Below are 15,634 nucleotides of genomic sequence, written 5' to 3' on the forward strand. Positions count from 1 at the left end.
TTGGAAATTACCTTTTGAACTCATGTGTGATGCAAGTGATAGTGCAGTGGTGCTGTGTTAGGACAGAGAAAAGATAGGAAATTACATGCTATCTATTATTCAAGCAAAGTGTTAAATCCTGCACAAGTGAATTACACAACAACAGAAAAAGAACTTTTAGCTGTTGTACATGCTTTTGATAAGTTTAGACCATATTTAATGGGTTCAAAAGTGATTGTATACACTGATCATGCTGCTCTTAAATACCTTTTGACAAAACAGGATACAAAACCCAGGTTATTAAGATGGATTTTGCTACTCCAAGAATTTGAGCTAGAAATCAAAGACAAGAAAGGAAAAGAAAATTGTGTAGCAGACCACTTGTCCAGACTTCCTTTGGAGAGTTTAACCACTGAATCATTGGAAATAAATGAAGAATTTCCAGATGAAAAGCTGTTTGCAGTGGAAAACATGCCTTGGTTTGCTGACATTGCAAATTTTAAAGCCACTCAATTCATTCCAAAGAGGTTTACTTGGCAGCAAAAGAAGAAGTTCTTATATGACAGCAAATTCTATGTGTGGGAAGACCCATATCTGTTCAAAATTGGAATAGATGGGTTAATTAGAAGATGCATTCCACAAAGTGAGCAAGCTGAGATACTATGGCATTGTCACAATTCAGAATATGGAGGCCACCATGCAAGTTCAAGGACTGCTGCAAAAGTCTTGCAAGCAGGTTTCTTTTGGCCTACACTCTTCAAAGATGCCAAGAAATATGTGAAAAACTGTGATAAATGTCAAAAGAACTGGAAATATTTCAAGAAGACAAGAGCTGCCATTAACCAACATCCTAGAAAGTGGAACCAATTTGATGTATGGGGGATTGATTTCATGGGACCATTTCCCCCATCATTCTCACACGAATACATTCTAGTTGCAGTGGATTATGTGTCTAAATGGGTAGAAGCAATTCCCACCAGATCAAATGATGCAAAGGTAGTGATTTCTTTTATAAGAAAGAACATTTTTTCAAGATTTGGTGTGCCTAGAGTGCTGATAAGTGATGGAGGTACTCACTTCTGCAACAAGTATCTTGAAGCTGTATTAATGAAATATGGTGTGAAGCATAAGGTTGCTACTCCATACCATCCACAAACAAGTGGACAAGTGGAGGTTTCAAATAGAGAGATCAAGCAAATTCTAGAGAAAGTAGTGAACAGTTCAAGGAAGGATTGGTCAAAGAAACTGGATGACTCCACTGTGGGCATATAGAACTGCTTTTAAAACTCCAATTTGTATGTCTCTATATCAGCTAGTATTTGGAAAGGCCTGTCACTTACCTCTAGAGTTGGAGCACGGAGCATATTGGACTACCAAGTGGCTTAACTTTGATTTGTCAAGTGCTGGAAAGAAGAGAGTTTTACAGTTGCATGAATTGGAAGAATTCGGACAACGAGCTTATGAGAATGCAAAGTTGTACAAAGAAAGAACCAAGAGGATCCATGACAAATTTATTCTGCAAAAAGATTTCAGACCTGGTCAACAAGTACTATTATTCAATTCAAGATTAAAATTGTTTCCAGGGAAACTAAAATCTAAATGGTCTGGACCGTTTTTAATTAAGGAAACTTCTCCCTTTGGAGCAATTCTTATAGAAGATCTGAAAACATGGAGAGAATTCAAGGTCAATGGCCAAAGATTGAAGATCTATCATGGAGAGGAGTTTACAAGGAACATATCATGCATGAAACTGGTTTCTCTTGAGTGAGAAACATTTAATGTCAAGCTAATGACATTAAAGAAGCGCTTTGTGAGAGGCAACTCACATTTCTAACCCAATTTAAGTTTTCTGCACTATTTTTGAATTAACAGTATTCACAGAAGTCAAAGTCTGAACTTTTCATCTTGGTTACCTTGCTGAATCTGATGTTTGGAATAAATCTGGTGGCTGAAACGAGAATGCAGATTGGAATTAATTAGAATGCTTAAAGTTCTTGTACAATCTGAATAATAGTTATCAAATTCTGCAAATTTTCTGCAAAATGCAAAGTTCTGCATCATACTCATCATATTCTGTAATTTTGATGAAAAAGGTAAATTTTGAAGCATGCTAAATCTGTCATTTGTAGCGAATTTGATAAATGCAATTGGACTTCATGCTATAATGTGTTATGGAAAAGTCAGAATTGCATTGTGAATATGTTAAACAGAAATTCTGCAGAATTCACTATGATGTTTGTTGCATTTGTAATTTGGAGCGAAAATGATGAATGAATTGAGAGTTCATGATAGGAGTGTGTAATGTAAAAGTCAAAACTGCATAAGTAGGGAGTGAATACATGTTCTGCAAAAATTCTGCAGAATTCAGCCTTGGATGAATGTTGCATATGTAATTAAGGGTGAACATGATGAGGGAAATAGGTATTTTATATGGTGAGTGTGTATTGGAATGATTATGATTTGTTAAGTGAGCCAATTAAAGTTTGGAGAACTTGGATTGATGAAAGGAATCACTCTTTTGCAGGAAAGCAATCACGCAGAGATGGAATTCTGAGATTTCCCCTCTGGAACAATCACTCTCGCTGATGAGAGTGATAACACAGAAACTGACTGGGAAACACAGCTCTCTGGAACAATCACTCTCACTGATGAGAGTGATAACGCAGAGGCAGATGAGAAAAACACACTCTCTGGATCACTTCCTTTCCTTGTCAAGAGTGACCACGCGCAGGTAAGTATGGAATATTTCATAGCGCGTTACTCCTTTTACTGATAAAAGTAACCACGCTCAAGCAATAAGCTTGCGCATTATCACTTTGCCCGGCAATAGTGGTAACGCGCATTGCATTCAAAATTTCCAAGCTCTCTGGAACACTCACTCTATTCGACAAGAGTGATAACGCAGAATTTTATTAATAAGGGAACGTTCACTTTTCACTTAAAAAGTGGTCACGTGCACACGCGTGACCCCAGACTCAATATAAAGGAACCACGCTCACATCCATTTAAACCTAAATCCCCATTTCCCTCTAAAATTCCTCTTACTTTCAATCTTTCGTGAAGCAACCAGCAAGCAATTGCTCCCTCTTTTTCACTGTCATTCACATTTCTGAAGCTCAAGGTACGTTCTCTGCATTCTACGAAATTGTATTTAGGGTCTTTCTTTGTTGCAACTCTGGAAAAATGTCAAAAATGGCAAGTGGGGAAATATCTTGAGCGTATTCGATTTAAGGAACTTTAAATACTGTGAATAGGTTTTCAAAGTCATTCAATCTCCTCTGTTAACATATTCACATATGCATTATGCGAAAAACCTGAACATGACTTTGAAAGAAATAGAAATATTCTAGTTGCCATCAATGAAAATACTCCTTGCATGCAATATTTGAATGTTGATGTCTGAACTGAGTTGTATGGAACGAGTTACTGCTGTATATTGCACTGCATGATTGTATAGATACCATACTGATAAATACTGCATTAAGCTAATATTTAGTCTTTGATGATAATGAATGAGTGCACTGTTCTAATTGTATGTGATTCAAAGAAACAATAGGCAATATTTTGGATGGAATTTTACTGTCAGAAGATAATTTCTGTTAGGAACCATTCGAGCATGTATTGCACTTCTAGTGGGCAGGATGAAAGTGCATTAGTAGTTGGAATTTGGTTGAAAATTGTGATTCTTTTTCTGCATTCTTGGTGAAATTGTGAACTCTGAGGGAACAAATTAGGAAGGCCAGTCTAAAATCCCCTGAATATGGTTTGATTAATTTTGTACCTAAGTGTTGGTATATCTAAAAAGTGACAATTTTGCTCTGATAAATAACTTTTGTGCTTACATAAGAGAGCATGTAAAAAAATATGTTGATGACCTATAATAGCATCTCTGCGTTAACCTGATGTGCTTTGAGAGTGTGCACTCTAAACTAAAAATTTAAAGGTTTAACCAATTTTGACTGTGATTGCTTAGTAATTTGCAATATTGCTTGTGTGTTTATATGATTACATCCTCATGACAGCAACAGATTGTAAAAAGATCCATACTGCAAATTGGAATTCTGCACATGGATTGATTGAATTTGTCTAGTAAAGAGATGTATACTGTCACAATTATGTGTCATGAATTTTAAACTGTCAAATTACTTGCTTGTTTTTTTTTGCAGCCACTTCAAAATGGTCAGAACTTCTTTGAATACACCAGTTGGACCTTCTAAGAAGACCAAAGTTGGATCTGCCAGCAACACTCCAAGAAGGAGATCTATCAGGAATATTCAAGCTGGAACAGCCAGGAATTCTCCAACCACAAAAAGAGCAAGAACTGATGGTGTCTCACCTTCCTCACCCATTGAAATCGCTGACCCTCCTCAGCCAAGAGTAACCGCACCTGCAACCTCTTCACCACCTCAGCCGACTAGAAGAAATGCTCCTTCTACCTCTACCCCTACTGATCATGATCCAAGGTTCAGGAGTATTGCTCACGAAAACTATTTCAAGGCAAATATTTTGAGGAGGAAGATTGTCCCGGATAGAGCCTTTGAAATTGCTGAAGGCAACTACCCTGAGTACCCAAAAGAAATTCAGAAAAGGGGATGGGACAACTTCTGCTCCTTGGCTGATAATGGTTGGAGAGAAATTACACAGGAGTTTTATGCAAATGCAATGCGGTTCACGGGAGACCAAATTCCCAAATTTCAGACAATGGTCAAGGGTATGAGGGTGGATTTCACTGCTGCCAACATCAATCAGGTGTTGGAAATTTACACTGAAAGGCAACCTGGGTAGATGGACTTCACTGACTTTAAGAATAGTCCAAACAAGGATTATATTGAAATCCTGCACAGAATTGGAAGGCCAGGTACAACTTAGCAGCTGAATCTCGCCCAAAAACCCAAGTGTATCACCACCAAGAACTTGCTACCATTTGCTAAAGTCTGGAGTACTTTTTCGTTGAACTCTTTCATGCCAGTCAAGCATAGTTCAACCCTGGCATTAAAGAGGGCTAAATTATTGTTTGCTATCGTTAATGATATGTACATTGATGTGGGGAAGTAATTAGTGAATGTATCTTAAATATTTTGAAAACAAAAAGAGATTCACTAGCCTTTCCCTCATTAATCACTTTACTTTGTGAGGATGCAGGGGTTGAAGTTGGAGAATACCAAGAGAAAATCAGATCTGCTCCCCCTATCTCTGTCTCAATGGTAAAGGAAATCTATGCCACCACCTCCTGCACTTCAGCTGCACCTATCCCCACCCAGTTCAGAAAGGAGAAACCAATGAAGATGAAGGACATCCTACATCTTTTGGTTGAAAGGCAAAAATCAATTGGCTGAACGACAAACTGAGCTCCACAGCAGTTTGAAGGCAGGAACTATGCTATTGGAATGTGTGTTGATGAATCTTGGTCAGAAGATGGGAATGACCAAAGATGAACTTTATCACACACCAGATTTGGCCGAGAATGCTCAATGTCTACGCTCATCAGTCTTTAAAGACTTGCCAATCTACAAGACTCATTTTCCATAGCCAACTGAAGAAGTGGTGGAGGAAGAAGAAGATGAGGAGGATGAGGAAGAAGATGAAGATGAAATTTCTGATGAGGAGGATGCCCAAGATGACTAGTTTAGGATTTTTGTTTTCTTTTCTGTTAATTTGAATTTTCTCTTGACGGTCTTGTAATTAAGTTTTCAAACTTTTTGGTTTCATTTTAGAATTTGGGTTTGTAATTTGCACACTTGGTATATTTTGGTTTCATGCTAATTCTGAACAATTATGTTTTGAACACATATTAATTCTACAGAATTCAATCCCTTTTCATTTAATAATTGATGAAATTTTTGGTGTTTTGTGCAGAAAATGTCACAACCACACAACACTCACACACCATGGAAGCTGACACTTGCACAAGCTGCCATAAAAGGGGGTTTCATTCCCTACCTCTTATTCATGAGTTAGCTTCACATTACACTGAATTATTCCTGAAAAACACCAAAATACTAGAAAGTAATAATAAATTACTGGCTGTTAATCAAATAAAAATGATTGACAATTTTGTGAATTCTGTTGTGAATTTTTTTTTAAGTTGTTTTTCCCATTCTCAAAATGAGATCACACTTGTATTTTCAAAAATGAGGCATTTGCCACTAGGTGCATATATTTCTGAAAGGTGCATTGTGTTTTCATTAATCCACATGATCACTTATAAATACCTAGTGAGATTTGAGCTGTCTAATTTTATTTTTTTCTTGTGTGATTAATCATATTTGGCTGCATTCTCTAGAACTTGCCCTTGTTCTTAAATTAAATATGCATGTTACAGTTTTCACCCACTTGATACAGGCCATGATTGATATCCTAGTCAGCCTAAATGCCTTCCTTTATGATTGAATGTCTTAGTTCACCCTTTTGAGCTTAATATCCCTTTTCTTCAAATTACCTTATTATAAGCCTTGCTGAAAAACCAATTTTTACCATTCAAAAGATCAGAGGCATAATGAGTTTAATCAAGAATGAGTTTTAAAACTAAGTTTAGGGTGGTATCCAGATTTTAATTGCTTGAGGACAAGCAATGTTCTAAGTTTGGGGTGGGAAATAGCATGCTATCTAAGTTTGAGTTCAACAAGCCAGAAAGAAAGAACAAAACTGCTGCAGTAAAATGAAAAATTTATGAAGCAAAGCTGTGAAAAGAACAAAAATGTGAGTTCAAAAGAAAAGAAGTGCAGCAAAGTGCTGCAGAAAAAGAAAAAGAATATCAACAAAAAGAAGATAGTGATTGAAAGCAAGAAAGGAAGAAAAGAGATGAAAATTCTGCTAAAAAATAAAAATAAAAATAAAAAATTGTTTGCTGCATAAGTGAGAGAATTAAGGAGGAATAATGCAGATCCAGGCTAGTTTTAAAACAAATCACTCAAAATGCCTCTGATCTTTTGAAATTGCATGTATTGTTTTCCATTTTCTTTAATACCTACCTTAACCTTAGCCTTGTTATAACCTGAAAAGTCCTCTAGATGTGTGATTAAATGTATTTGGCAGAGGAGATTGAGAATATGGGCAAGCATATGGTAGAGTGCAGTGAAATTGATGATTTTAGAGTGAAAACAACACCTAAACACTGTTGAGTGATGAGAGAAACACTTCCAAGTGAGCTGTGATCATGTTGATTAATTGTACTCACATGAATTTTGATGAAAAATATGAACTTAGGTAGCAATTCTTATTCAATGATGATTATGCAGTAGGAATATCATGAAGAGTATTTGGATGAACAACTCGATTGAAAATTTTGCAGAAAACACAGAATTAGAAATTAGAAAAATCTGAAATAAGTAGTTTATGAACTGAATTTGAAAATGGAGGAACTTACCCTTGGTTTAGTTTGATTTGCTTGAGGACAAGCAAAAATTCAAGTTTGGGGTAGTGATGAATCCATATTTTTACTGATATTTTAGCATAATTCTAGCTCATTTAATAAGGAAAATATATGAAGAAACCAGAAAAACTCAGAAAAAAGAGAATGATTGAAAGTTTTATTTCAATTTGTAGTTATTTTCGTATTTGTAGAATTTATGCTTAGTTCTTAAGGAATTTATGTTGTTTTTGAAGGAATAATCTGAGCAAAAGTCATGGAAATGGATTATCAATGGAAAGGAAGAGGAAGAATGGCAATGTTGGACTCCAAAATACAAGAATTATGGGATGCAGGCTGGGCGTGATCATTATTGTTAGTGAAAGTGATCATTCCAGAGCCTAAATGAGAAGAGGAGCCTGTGCGTAATCACTTTTATTTACAAGAGTGAGCGTTGCCAGTGTGCGTTATCACTTTCGCCAATGAAAGTGAGCGTTCCAGAGGCACTTGTATCAGGACAGCTTGCGCGTGGTTACTATTACTCACAAAAGTGATCACGCGCAGCCCTCGACCTCCTGCGTTGCCACTATTATGAATTAAAGTGAATGTTCCAGAGAAGCCTTCAACTCTGCAAGTTGCGCGTTGTTACTCTTGCTCTTGAAAGTGAACACGCGCCACTACATAAAGCTTCTGTGTGGTTACTTTGTGAAGAAAAGTGACAATGCACAGAACTGGGGTTTCTATAAATACATGATTGAAGCGCGAAACTGGGGGTCTTTTGCTCATTTTCTGTTTTGTTAGTTAGATTCTTGTTGAGAGAGAGTGGAGAGAAGATTGGGGTCGAAGCTTGAAGCTCCAAGAAGAGGGATCTTGGAGCTCGTGGCCATGGCTGCTCTGCATTCTTCTTCTTCTTCTTTCTCTGTTTTTATTGCAATGTGTGCTTAATTTCCCATGTTAGGGGTTTATGGAACTCGAATTGATGTATTGATTCGACTTTATCTTCTGAACTTTAAGTTCTTGGATTAATTGAGTTGTTAATTCTGTTTTTCATGCAATCTTTGAATGGAAATTCATTTGATTAATCAAGAGGAATCTTTACCAACTCCTATATGAATGCCGAGGGCGAAGCTTGCTCCAACCGGGACCGACCGAGACAGTCAAGACGGATTTACCGTTATCAGGGCAAACCATGCGCCTGCGCAAATTCACCGATAAATACCGCGCAATTCTGGGAGGGCGGAAGGCCGAGCCGATCGGTGTAGAAAGAGGTGAAAAACTGAGGATTTAGCGTCGTAAACTCTGGAGGGACATAACTTTTAGCACAGGACTCGGATTTATGCAAATCATATGTCTATTTCATATAACTTTTCGAGATCTGTCCAATCCAGACTCCCGCCAATCCTGCTGAGAATCACAGATACCGCCAAATGGCTAAAATAGGAAAAAGGAAAGAGGAAAAAGAGGTGCAACACGAGGACTTCCCAGGAGGTCACCCATCCTAGTACTACTCTCGCCCAAGCACGCTTAGCTGCGGAGTTCTGATGGGATCCGGTGCATTAGTGCTGGTATGATCGCACCTGACATGTTCTGCGCGATCAACTCCTATATGAATGCCGAGGGCGAAGCTTGCTCCAACCGGGACCGACCGAGACAGTCAAGACGGATTTACCGTTATCAGGGCAAACCATGCGCCTGCGCAAATTCACCGATAAATACCGCGCAATTCTGGGAGGGCGGAAGGCCGAGCCGATCGGTGTAGAAAGAGGTGAAAAACTGAGGATTTAGCGTCGTAAACTCTGGAGGGACATAACTTTTAGCACAGGACTCGGATTTATGCAAATCATATGTCTATTTCATATAACTTTTCGGGATCTGTCCAATCCAGACTCCCGCCAATCCTGCTGAGAATCACAGATACCGCCAAATGGCTAAAATAGGAAAAAGGAAAGAGGAAAAAGAGGTGCAACACGAGGACTTCCCAGGAGGTCACCCATCCTAGTACTACTCTCGCCCAAGCACGCTTAACTGCGGAGTTCTGATGGGATCCGGTGCATTAGTGCTGGTATGATCGCACCTGACATGTTCTGCGCGATCAACTCCTATATGAATGCCGAGGGCGAAGCTTGCTCCAACCGGGACCGACCGAGACAGTCAAGACGGATTTACCGTTATCAGGGCAAACCATGCGCCTGCGCAAATTCACCGATAAATACCGCGCAATTCTGGGAGGGCGGAAGGCCGAGCCGATCGGTGTAGAAAGAGGTGAAAAACTGAGGATTTAGCGTCGTAAACTCTGGAGGGACATAACTTTTAGCACAGGACTCGGATTTATGCAAATCATATGTCTATTTCATATAACTTTTCGGGATCTGTCCAATCCAGACTCCCGCCAATCCTGCTGAGAATCACAGATACCGCCAAATGGCTAAAATAGGAAAAAGGAAAGAGGAAAAAGAGGTGCAACACGAGGACTTCCCAGGAGGTCACCCATCCTAGTACTACTCTCGCCCAAGCACGCTTAACTGCGGAGTTCTGATGGGATCCGGTGCATTAGTGCTGGTATGATCGCACCTGACATGTTCTGCGCGATCAACTCCTATATGAATGCCGAGGGCGAAGCTTGCTCCAACCGGGACCGACCGAGACAGTCAAGACGGATTTACCGTTATCAGGGCAAACCATGCGCCTGCGCAAATTCACCGATAAATACCGCGCAATTCTGGGAGGGCGGAAGGCCGAGCCGATCGGTGTAGAAAGAGGTGAAAAACTGAGGATTTAGCGTCGTAAACTCTGGAGGGACATAACTTTTAGCACAGGACTCGGATTTATGCAAATCATATGTCTATTTCATATAACTTTTCGGGATCTGTCCAATCCAGACTCCCGCCAATCCTGCTGAGAATCACAGATACCGCCAAATGGCTAAAATAGGAAAAAGGAAAGAGGAAAAAGAGGTGCAACACGAGGACTTCCCAGGAGGTCACCCATCCTAGTACTACTCTCGCCCAAGCACGCTTAACTGCGGAGTTCTGATGGGATCCGGTGCATTAGTGCTGGTATGATCGCACCTGACATGTTCTGCGCGATCAACTCCTATATGAATGCCGAGGGCGAAGCTTGCTCCAACCGGGACCGACCGAGACAGTCAAGACGGATTTACCGTTATCAGGGCAAACCATGCGCCTGCGCAAATTCACCGATAAATACCGCGCAATTCTGGGAGGGCGGAAGGCCGAGCCGATCGGTGTAGAAAGAGGTGAAAAACTGAGGATTTAGCGTCGTAAACTCTGGAGGGACATAACTTTTAGCACAGGACTCGGATTTATGCAAATCATATGTCTATTTCATATAACTTTTCGGGATCTGTCCAATCCAGACTCCCGCCAATCCTGCTGAGAATCACAGATACCGCCAAATGGCTAAAATAGGAAAAAGGAAAGAGGAAAAAGAGGTGCAACACGAGGACTTCCCAGGAGGTCACCCATCCTAGTACTACTCTCGCCCAAGCACGCTTAACTGCGGAGTTCTGATGGGATCCGGTGCATTAGTGCTGGTATGATCGCACCTGACATGTTCTGCGCGATCAACTCCTATATGAATGCCGAGGGCGAAGCTTGCTCCAACCGGGACCGACCGAGACAGTCAAGACGGATTTACCGTTATCAGGGCAAACCATGCGCCTGCGCAAATTCACCGATAAATACCGCGCAATTCTGGGAGGGCGGAAGGCCGAGCCGATCGGTGTAGAAAGAGGTGAAAAACTGAGGATTTAGCGTCGTAAACTCTGGAGGGACATAACTTTTAGCACAGGACTCGGATTTATGCAAATCATATGTCTATTTCATATAACTTTTCGGGATCTGTCCAATCCAGACTCCCGCCAATCCTGCTGAGAATCACAGATACCGCCAAATGGCTAAAATAGGAAAAAGGAAAGAGGAAAAAGAGGTGCAACACGAGGACTTCCCAGGAGGTCACCCATCCTAGTACTACTCTCGCCCAAGCACGCTTAACTGCGGAGTTCTGATGGGATCCGGTGCATTAGTGCTGGTATGATCGCACCTGACATGTTCTGCGCGATCAACTCCTATATGAATGCCGAGGGCGAAGCTTGCTCCAACCGGGACCGACCGAGACAGTCAAGACGGATTTACCGTTATCAGGGCAAACCATGCGCCTGCGCAAATTCACCGATAAATACCGCGCAATTCTGGGAGGGCGGAAGGCCGAGCCGATCGGTGTAGAAAGAGGTGAAAAACTGAGGATTTAGCGTCGTAAACTCTGGAGGGACATAACTTTTAGCACAGGACTCGGATTTATGCAAATCATATGTCTATTTCATATAACTTTTCGGATCTGTCCAATCCAGACTCCCGCCAATCCTGCTGAGAATCACAGATACCGCCAAATGGCTAAAATAGGAAAAAGGAAAGAGGAAAAAGAGGTGCAACACGAGGACTTCCCAGGAGGTCACCCATCCTAGTACTACTCTCGCCCAAGCACGCTTAACTGCGGAGTTCTGATGGGATCCGGTGCATTAGTGCTGGTATGATCGCACCTGACATGTTCTGCGCGATCAACTCCTATATGAATGCCGAGGGCGAAGCTTGCTCCAACCGGGACCGACCGAGACAGTCAAGACGGATTTACCGTTATCAGGGCAAACCATGCGCCTGCGCAAATTCACCGATAAATACCGCGCAATTCTGGGAGGGCGGAAGGCCGAGCCGATCGGTGTAGAAAGAGGTGAAAAACTGAGGATTTAGCGTCGTAAACTCTGGAGGGACATAACTTTTAGCACAGGACTCGGATTTATGCAAATCATATGTCTATTTCATATAACTTTTCGGGATCTGTCCAATCCAGACTCCCGCCAATCCTGCTGAGAATCACAGATACCGCCAAATGGCTAAAATAGGAAAAAGGAAAGAGGAAAAAGAGGTGCAACACGAGGACTTCCCAGGAGGTCACCCATCCTAGTACTACTCTCGCCCAAGCACGCTTAACTGCGGAGTTCTGATGGGATCCGGTGCATTAGTGCTGGTATGATCGCACCTGACATGTTCTGCGCGATCAACTCCTATATGAATGCCGAGGGCGAAGCTTGCTCCAACCGGGACCGACCGAGACAGTCAAGACGGATTTACCGTTATCAGGGCAAACCATGCGCCTGCGCAAATTCACCGATAAATACCGCGCAATTCTGGGAGGGCGGAAGGCCGAGCCGATCGGTGTAGAAAGAGGTGAAAAACTGAGGATTTAGCGTCGTAAACTCTGGAGGGACATAACTTTTAGCACAGGACTCGGATTTATGCAAATCATATGTCTATTTCATATAACTTTTCGGGATCTGTCCAATCCAGACTCCCGCCAATCCTGCTGAGAATCACAGATACCGCCAAATGGCTAAAATAGGAAAAAGGAAAGAGGAAAAAGAGGTGCAACACGAGGACTTCCCAGGAGGTCACCCATCCTAGTACTACTCTCGCCCAAGCACGCTTAACTGCGGAGTTCTGATGGGATCCGGTGCATTAGTGCTGGTATGATCGCACCTGACATGTTCTGCGCGATCAACTCCTATATGAATGCCGAGGGCGAAGCTTGCTCCAACCGGGACCGACCGAGACAGTCAAGACGGATTTACCGTTATCAGGGCAAACCATGCGCCTGCGCAAATTCACCGATAAATACCGCGCAATTCTGGGAGGGCGGAAGGCCGAGCCGATCGGTGTAGAAAGAGGTGAAAAACTGAGGATTTAGCGTCGTAAACTCTGGAGGGACATAACTTTTAGCACAGGACTCGGATTTATGCAAATCATATGTCTATTTCATATAACTTTTCGGGATCTGTCCAATCCAGACTCCCGCCAATCCTGCTGAGAATCACAGATACCGCCAAATGGCTAAAATAGGAAAAAGGAAAGAGGAAAAAGAGGTGCAACACGAGGACTTCCCAGGAGGTCACCCATCCTAGTACTACTCTCGCCCAAGCACGCTTAACTGCGGAGTTCTGATGGGATCCGGTGCATTAGTGCTGGTATGATCGCACCTGACATGTTCTGCGCGATCAACTCCTATATGAATGCCGAGGGCGAAGCTTGCTCCAACCGGGACCGACCGAGACAGTCAAGACGGATTTACCGTTATCAGGGCAAACCATGCGCCTGCGCAAATTCACCGATAAATACCGCGCAATTCTGGGAGGGCGGAAGGCCGAGCCGATCGGTGTAGAAAGAGGTGAAAAACTGAGGATTTAGCGTCGTAAACTCTGGAGGGACATAACTTTTAGCACAGGACTCGGATTTATGCAAATCATATGTCTATTTCATATAACTTTTCGGGATCTGTCCAATCCAGACTCCCGCCAATCCTGCTGAGAATCACAGATACCGCCAAATGGCTAAAATAGGAAAAAGGAAAGAGGAAAAAGAGGTGCAACACGAGGACTTCCCAGGAGGTCACCCATCCTAGTACTACTCTCGCCCAAGCACGCTTAACTGCGGAGTTCTGATGGGATCCGGTGCATTAGTGCTGGTATGATCGCACCTGACATGTTCTGCGCGATCAACTCCTATATGAATGCCGAGGGCGAAGCTTGCTCCAACCGGGACCGACCGAGACAGTCAAGACGGATTTACCGTTATCAGGGCAAACCATGCGCCTGCGCAAATTCACCGATAAATACCGCGCAATTCTGGGAGGGCGGAAGGCCGAGCCGATCGGTGTAGAAAGAGGTGAAAAACTGAGGATTTAGCGTCGTAAACTCTGGAGGGACATAACTTTTAGCACAGGACTCGGATTTATGCAAATCATATGTCTATTTCATATAACTTTTCGGGATCTGTCCAATCCAGACTCCCGCCAATCCTGCTGAGAATCACAGATACCGCCAAATGGCTAAAATAGGAAAAAGGAAAGAGGAAAAAGAGGTGCAACACGAGGACTTCCCAGGAGGTCACCCATCCTAGTACTACTCTCGCCCAAGCACGCTTAACTGCGGAGTTCTGATGGGATCCGGTGCATTAGTGCTGGTATGATCGCACCTGACATGTTCTGCGCGATCAACTCCTATATGAATGCCGAGGGCGAAGCTTGCTCCAACCGGGACCGACCGAGACAGTCAAGACGGATTTACCGTTATCAGGGCAAACCATGCGCCTGCGCAAATTCACCGATAAATACCGCGCAATTCTGGGAGGGCGGAAGGCCGAGCCGATCGGTGTAGAAAGAGGTGAAAAACTGAGGATTTAGCGTCGTAAACTCTGGAGGGACATAACTTTTAGCACAGGACTCGGATTTATGCAAATCATATGTCTATTTCATATAACTTTTCGGGATCTGTCCAATCCAGACTCCCGCCAATCCTGCTGAGAATCACAGATACCGCCAAATGGCTAAAATAGGAAAAAGGAAAGAGGAAAAAGAGGTGCAACACGAGGACTTCCCAGGAGGTCACCCATCCTAGTACTACTCTCGCCCAAGCACGCTTAACTGCGGAGTTCTGATGGGATCCGGTGCATTAGTGCTGGTATGATCGCACCTGACATGTTCTGCGCGATCAACTCCTATATGAATGCCGAGGGCGAAGCTTGCTCCAACCGGGACCGACCGAGACAGTCAAGACGGATTTACCGTTATCAGGGCAAACCATGCGCCTGCGCAAATTCACCGATAAATACCGCGCAATTCTGGGAGGGCGGAAGGCCGAGCCGATCGGTGTAGAAAGAGGTGAAAAACTGAGGATTTAGCGTCGTAAACTCTGGAGGGACATAACTTTTAGCACAGGACTCGGATTTATGCAAATCATATGTCTATTTCATATAACTTTTCGGGATCTGTCCAATCCAGACTCCCGCCAATCCTGCTGAGAATCACAGATACCGCCAAATGGCTAAAATAGGAAAAAGGAAAGAGGAAAAAGAGGTGCAACACGAGGACTTCCCAGGAGGTCACCCATCCTAGTACTACTCTCGCCCAAGCACGCTTAACTGCGGAGTTCTGATGGGATCCGGTGCATTAGTGCTGGTATGATCGCACCTGACATGTTCTGCGCGATCAACTCCTATATGAATGCCGAGGGCGAAGCTTGCTCCAACCGGGACCGACCGAGACAGTCAAGACGGATTTACCGTTATCAGGGCAAACCATGCGCCTGCGCAAATTCACCGATAAATACCGCGCAATTCTGGGAGGGCGGAAGGCCGAGCCGATCGGTGTAGAAAGAGGTGAAAAACTGAGGATTTAGCGTCGTAAACTCTGGAGGGACATAACTTTTAGCACAGGACTCGGATTTATGCAAATCATATG

At 42.6% G+C, this 15,634-nt stretch overlaps 14 non-coding genes across 14 annotated transcripts; all 14 read right to left on the reverse strand.

Annotated features, from left to right (window-relative positions):
* Positions 1–8,787: 8,787 nt before the first annotated feature.
* On the reverse strand, positions 8,788–8,906 carry LOC113860606. The gene has a single exon (XR_003503981.1). It is a non-coding gene; the product is annotated as a 5S ribosomal RNA (ribosomal RNA).
* A 378-nt stretch (positions 8,907–9,284) lies between these two features.
* LOC113859585 lies at positions 9,285–9,403 on the reverse strand. Its single transcript, XR_003503584.1, has one exon. It is a non-coding gene; the product is annotated as a 5S ribosomal RNA (ribosomal RNA).
* A 378-nt stretch (positions 9,404–9,781) lies between these two features.
* LOC113859592 lies at positions 9,782–9,900 on the reverse strand. The gene has a single exon (XR_003503585.1). It is a non-coding gene; the product is annotated as a 5S ribosomal RNA (ribosomal RNA).
* Positions 9,901–10,278: 378 nt separating this feature from the next.
* On the reverse strand, positions 10,279–10,397 carry LOC113859595. The gene has a single exon (XR_003503586.1). It is a non-coding gene; the product is annotated as a 5S ribosomal RNA (ribosomal RNA).
* A 378-nt stretch (positions 10,398–10,775) lies between these two features.
* LOC113859605 lies at positions 10,776–10,894 on the reverse strand. The gene has a single exon (XR_003503588.1). It is a non-coding gene; the product is annotated as a 5S ribosomal RNA (ribosomal RNA).
* Positions 10,895–11,272: 378 nt separating this feature from the next.
* Positions 11,273–11,391, reverse strand: LOC113859613. The gene has a single exon (XR_003503589.1). It is a non-coding gene; the product is annotated as a 5S ribosomal RNA (ribosomal RNA).
* Positions 11,392–11,768: 377 nt separating this feature from the next.
* Positions 11,769–11,887, reverse strand: LOC113859617. The gene has a single exon (XR_003503590.1). It is a non-coding gene; the product is annotated as a 5S ribosomal RNA (ribosomal RNA).
* A 378-nt stretch (positions 11,888–12,265) lies between these two features.
* LOC113859622 lies at positions 12,266–12,384 on the reverse strand. The gene has a single exon (XR_003503591.1). It is a non-coding gene; the product is annotated as a 5S ribosomal RNA (ribosomal RNA).
* Positions 12,385–12,762: 378 nt separating this feature from the next.
* Positions 12,763–12,881, reverse strand: LOC113859628. The gene has a single exon (XR_003503592.1). It is a non-coding gene; the product is annotated as a 5S ribosomal RNA (ribosomal RNA).
* A 378-nt stretch (positions 12,882–13,259) lies between these two features.
* On the reverse strand, positions 13,260–13,378 carry LOC113859634. The gene has a single exon (XR_003503593.1). It is a non-coding gene; the product is annotated as a 5S ribosomal RNA (ribosomal RNA).
* Positions 13,379–13,756: 378 nt separating this feature from the next.
* Positions 13,757–13,875, reverse strand: LOC113859641. Its single transcript, XR_003503594.1, has one exon. It is a non-coding gene; the product is annotated as a 5S ribosomal RNA (ribosomal RNA).
* Positions 13,876–14,253: 378 nt separating this feature from the next.
* LOC113859648 lies at positions 14,254–14,372 on the reverse strand. The gene has a single exon (XR_003503595.1). It is a non-coding gene; the product is annotated as a 5S ribosomal RNA (ribosomal RNA).
* Positions 14,373–14,750: 378 nt separating this feature from the next.
* On the reverse strand, positions 14,751–14,869 carry LOC113859654. The gene has a single exon (XR_003503596.1). It is a non-coding gene; the product is annotated as a 5S ribosomal RNA (ribosomal RNA).
* Positions 14,870–15,247: 378 nt separating this feature from the next.
* On the reverse strand, positions 15,248–15,366 carry LOC113859658. Its single transcript, XR_003503597.1, has one exon. It is a non-coding gene; the product is annotated as a 5S ribosomal RNA (ribosomal RNA).
* Positions 15,367–15,634: the final 268 nt, after the last annotated feature.

This window comes from Abrus precatorius, unplaced genomic scaffold (assembly GCF_003935025.1).
Source record: "Abrus precatorius isolate BTA unplaced genomic scaffold, Abrus_2018 Scaffold1, whole genome shotgun sequence".
Taxonomy (NCBI): Eukaryota; Viridiplantae; Streptophyta; class Magnoliopsida; order Fabales; family Fabaceae; genus Abrus; species Abrus precatorius.